The sequence below is a fragment of the Cryptotermes secundus genome, unplaced genomic scaffold (assembly GCF_002891405.2).
Source record: "Cryptotermes secundus unplaced genomic scaffold, Csec_1.0 scaffold317, whole genome shotgun sequence".
Taxonomy (NCBI): Eukaryota; Metazoa; Arthropoda; class Insecta; order Blattodea; family Kalotermitidae; genus Cryptotermes; species Cryptotermes secundus.
The window spans coordinates 517258-523285 of record NW_019742557.1 but is presented as its reverse complement, the minus strand read 5'-3'; positions in this window follow the sequence as shown (position 1 = coordinate 523285).

The window sequence follows — 6028 nt, the reverse complement described above, 5'->3', positions numbered from 1 at the left end:
TGAATTGCTCATCACAGTGGCCACGCGATCCAAGGCATAAACTGTCCTCGCCCGCTTAATCACTGGGGTTGTGGGTTCGAATCCCACTCAAGGCATGTATGTCTGTCATTATGTGTTTATTCTGTTTTTGTGTAGGTAGTGGCCTTGTGACAGGCTGATCCCCCATGCAAGGAATCCTACCAACTGTTTATAAGATTACAAAACTGCAGTGAAAAAGCATTTCATGGATGCCCTATGCTCCAGAGGGAGCAATGGGAATATGAACTCCATTCATTCATTCAGTCAGTCATTCGTTTGAATCACGACAGCTCATAATACAAGTTATTTGAAGCTCCTTTCCTACAGACATTCCTTGATTAAAATGGGATATTAATAAACGTGTGCACATCCATATACAATATAATCATTAGGCTCTCCGTACATATTGCATTTGTAATGTTTTGACTGCTTAGAAGCAGGGTTAACTATTTGACGATCAAAAAGAAGCACATATGACCCCACAATTTCGTATAAAAGTAGAAATAAAGTCACTTCTTTTACTTTTCACAAACATAAGTGCGCGCAGATACTAAAATAAAATGTAGTCAAACTGCAGGGTCCATGGTCAAATGATGCCATTTCACAATATTTTATTCTTTTTGTGATTTTTCATCCCTCACTGGTCTCAACTCAAATACAGATCTGCTGGTAAACCTTATCAAAGGTAGACTGTGATGTTATAAATTATGTTGTATTCTATTACAGACACAGAAGGCTTCAGATGGAAGTTACAGATAATAATTAAGTATACATTTTGTACTGAGTGTCCATTTATTATCCTATGAGTTGTGTTCAGTTATAAAATTCTATAAGCATTTTTGACTTATTCAAAACCTAATATCTCCCTGATATCAAGAAAAATGATTTTGCAACAAAATCCATGAAACCTGTGAAATTGTTCTGTTGTGAATTACCTAGCAATAAATTTTAGAGTGTTAGTACTCTTATAACTGCTCTTCGATGCCCACCTTTGGTAGCCCCTTCTTTCTAACCGTTCCCTCTCACCTGTTAATATGTCAACTTTGCAGGTTGCTGCTGTGCTGTCTTATCCACCTCTTCTTCCCCTTGTTATTGCCATTGTGAATGGGTAGTTGATGGGGTATGGGTTACAGTGAGGGATGGGCGCCAGTAAGCTTATTGTAAAGGCTCACTATTAGGGAAGAAAGGGGGGGTGGGAGGGATGATCCAGAACTACAGGTGATCAGTAGTAGTTCATCACAAGGGCGATGAGATTCGGTCTCAGGGTGCATCCAGGCCTCACTATAGCAGGGAAACAAGAGTGACTAATGCTATTCACTACATAACACTGGCTGATGAGCATTTTTAATATTCCAGTCAATAACATTGGTTATTATGCTAGATTCAGACTTGAGAAACCTACTTAATCTGATTGGTAACTGTTCCAGTACCACACTTTGAAATGATTTTACTTTCAACTTAAACTTTTAAACCAAACTTAGAGTGACACTAATTTTTGCGGCTGGATCCTTGGCGAGTTATTAAGCGACCCCCTTAGCAGGACTGACTCTACTTTGAGGCAAGAAGTCTCCCCAGCTTCAGCTCCGCCTACCCTAGTTTTGTTGATTGGAACAATTTGAATTTTGGGAGTTTACTCTACTTACACTTCTCAAATCATCTTTTTGTTTCAAGGGACTCACACCCTTAATGACATAACGCACTTTCTGACAGTTGCTTGATAAATACTAGCAGTAGCATGGGTTGCTGACACACCTCCTTCTAAGTTACGACATGCAGAAACTGTCAGGTATAATTTTAGCAAAGGATTCTGCCGGTCGACTTTCAAACCAAATTTCTTGGAAAAAGCAGCAGGGGTCCTTCCTGCCTTGTTTGTAGCTGTTAAGTAGGCCATATTCTTGAAATCAAGAATCGGGCTGTCACCCTTGGATATTCATTACTACATCCTAAGCGTAATTACAATAATTATTAAAAAATCTTAATTACAAATAAAGCTGGTGGTGTCAGTGGTACGGCTACACTCTACAGATCTGTTCTGTTGTGTTGCATAAAAGTATGCAGTAGGTCAAAAACTGAGTGGTCATTTGTTTCAGTATGTTGTTTTTTATTGTGTGTGTTAATATTTGGATGTGAATGTATGTAGTGTAGTCACATGGAATGTGAATTAATTTATACAGATCTGGGAGATATTTTCTTTTCAAAATGGGCACCCATAAGATGTACATATACAACAGTTCAGTCAAATTGTGTGAGAGCTCTAATCTGAAACCAATGTACTAATCCAAGTGAACACTTAACATGTATATATTAGAATGGCAATATACGTATATGACAGCCTGATTACATATATTGCCATTTGAAACTTTTGTAAATCTAATGGAGTTCAATTTGATATTCATACTGTAAAGGAATAGTTCTGGTGAACCTAAATGGAATGTAATAAAATGTACTATGAAACAGACTACAGACAATTGTTTACCAGTGTTTGAATTCAATGATTCAGCACCATACTGCACTTTAACTGCAGACTACAAAGTGTTGATTCTACTATTTAGTATAAAATATGATTGATGTTATGAAATAGAAGACCATAAAACTGGTTAAAATTATGTAATATCTTTGTATACTCATGTGGATCATTACAAATAGAATATATGCAGTGTATCCTTAAATCATTCTTATATTTTTTCTTACTGTTCAAATCACATCTGTGACGATCAGATATATCCATTTAACATATTTTTGGTGGAATTCAGATCCTTCACTTAATGTTCATCATGATATAATAAAATTCATGTTGTACTGTCATCATGTATTTTGGTAATCAAAATATTCAAAGACGTTTTCAAACATAAAACCGCAATGAATATTTAATATAAGGTAACAGATAACAAATATTTCTCATTGGTTAATCCGCTGGTATCAAGATAATTTCGAAGTTTTCATATATTTAAATTTTTACTACAAAAAAAACTATTATTATTATAACAGGTATAAATCATTCACAAGGCAATGACATAAGGATATCCACATCCTTAATTTTCAGAGGAACAAATATGTTTTACTGGAGCTACAATCAAATCATTTCTGAGATTCACTGATGTAATGGGTACCCAAGACTTCTTTCCCCAGGTAAGTAGCTGAGGTATCAAACTGACTGCTCACCTCTATTGCTTACTGAAGTCTAGAATACATAAAACTATATTTCCATGTCTTCTAAAGCAAAATTCCACATTTATCTTGGACTAATTCCATTGAAGTGAGTCATTCAGTAAACTGTCCACCTTTAATCTAACCCCAGTGTTCATTACAGTGTTTACAAGCCCATCACTGTCTCCTGTTATAGTGGTACATATCCTTGGTTCAAATCCAGACAGGCTGCCCTGTTTTAGATTAATTTGAACCTGAAATATTTTTGTGGAATACAGTGAATTTCTGAACACAGGTTGTTGATGCCCCCTTCCCAGGGAAAAGCAGTAGTCATAATTTCTCATACTACTGTTGCTTCCAGGGTTTTCTGACAATTTCTAAGTCCCCACAGTGAAAACAAAAAAGGATTTTAACTGTATGCTTGGATGAACTGAGTCTTACAAGTAAAATTGCTCATATATTTTGGGAGGACAGGAACCAAAAATCTAGTCTATTCCCAAAACATAATATAACTGCAGCTTAGCTATGTAACTAGTAGAAGCCTAAAACTAAAACTTTCAAGTACCCAACAGGAGAATAATTTTATTCCTGCAGCCATTAGTTATCCAATAGTGAGAAACTCTGTCTGTTGACACACAGATCGAGGGATGGAATTCCATGTTCCTTTGTTTGACAATGTCTTGAGTGCAAAGTAGCTTGTTGGTACTTGAACATATGCATTCAGTGACACTATTTGAAGTTTCGCCTTCAGGACAAGCAGACATAAAAGATTCAGTAATCAAATCCTGCAATTTAAAAAATTTGGTATTTTAATAAGTTTGAAAACAGGTTGATTTCAATATCTGTATAAAGTAGTAACTAGAGTTACTTGGATGACTGATAATTTGTCAAACTTGCAACTGCCAGAAAATCAAAGGAATCAGTTACAGTGTATTTAACAGTATTTTTCTGTATTAATATCTAAAGTAAAGTGCTTATGCAACCTGGACTTTCACTGCTGCATTGAGGTGCATTAGCCCCTCTCTCATCAGAGACAAGCCTGTAGTCCTATTTGGTCTTATTCTTACCTTCACCTGAGCTAGGCAAATTTACTTTCTTCTCCATCTGCATCCCTACAGTAAGGGGGTTAAGCTTGACCATGCCCATTAATGTTGTATTGCCATCTGTTAGCAAACAATATGACAAGTATGGTTACACTCTCTTGAGTCAAATGTATGAACCCACATCTTCCCACCTTCATTCTTCAGGATACATTTTAATATGCCTGCCATTTATGCCTAGATCTTCCAAGTGGCATCTTCACTTCAGATTTTCTGTTCAGAACTATATATGCATTATGAACTCAACTGCAAAATCATACCACATATCTTAGCACAGAGCTTATCTATGCCACCCATCACTCATGGAGCTGAGCCCTTCTTGAGAAGATGCCAATTGTGCAGCTACTCAAGAACTTCCCACCATTTCATGGAACATGAAGGTTCATTACCATGTTCACAAGAGCCCTCCACTGGTCCATATCCTGAGCCAGATCAATCCAATATATACCATCCCATCCTAATCTCTCTTAAGATCTGTTTTCTTTTGCTTAGGTTGTTTATCCAAGGAATCCATCCGGGTCCAAGGTCTCTTGTGATCTTTTGTAACAAGCTTATTTTTTATTGTCGCCTCTGTGGTCTAGTGGTCAGAGTTCCTGGCTAAAGATCCAGAGGTCCAGGTTCGATTCCTGGTGCTACCAGATTTTCTGAGTAGTGGGTCTGGAACGGGGTCCATTCGGCCTCATGAGGATAACTGAAGAGTATTTCAAGGAAATAGCGGCTCCGGTCTAGAAAACCGAAATTAACGGCTGTGGGGATTTGTTGTGCTGACCACAGGAATCCTCTATCCAATAAAGTTGGCACTACGCCAACAATCTCCAACAGCTGCACTAGAGATACTCCTTGGACTCCCCCCACTGCATCTACAGTTGGAGGCAGAGGCCAGGGCAGGAATCTACCGTCTCCAGTGCTGTGATCAATGGAAACCTAAATCCGATAGTTTCGGACATGCATACTCGTACATACTGAGACGTATATGAAAAACCATTCAGTCAGATTTCCTGACAGGAGTGAGTGGGAAGACGGGTTTCGGCCCAATGGAAAAGGGGGACTGATCTGGTATACAGATGGTTCCAAGATAAATAAGGGCACTGGAGCTGGTGTGTTCTGCTATGGCACAAGGCAGAAACTGCCTTGGGCAGTACACGGCAGTATACCAGGCAGAAGTATATGCCATTAAGCCATGTATCCATGTATTATGGAGAATCTAGATAGGAACTACAGAAATAGGAACATCTACATTCTATCTGACAGCCAAGCTGCACTTAAAGCGCTTGACAAACACCAGATCACACACACAGGGAGCCTGTACAGAATAATACATGAACAGTGCTGAAAATAAGAAATAGCTGCTGCAGCACATGTGGACACAGAGCAAGTATCCCTCTGATTTAAAACTTTAAATTTTGAATTTTGAAAGTTATAAAATTTTAAATTAGAATTCTAAAATCAAATTGACGAGCATATGTTGGTGAGATTTTAAACAAAACTGACAGGCTGGTGTTTTAGATTTTAGATTGTGTGCAGTGTGACAGCTGCGTAGTGAAAAATACACCTGATGATGGCCGGTTGCGGCCGAAACACGTAGTGTAGAGGAAGAAAAGACAAAGCACTACAACCAAATAAATTGTTGCATTAAGGATGGCATTTGTATTATTACATATAGAAGTGTATAGTGCAACAGGGTGCTTAAATATAATATAGCAGATCAACTCAAAATTGGTCTGGGATTGCCACCAAACTCTCATGGAACTGGCCAAAAATAA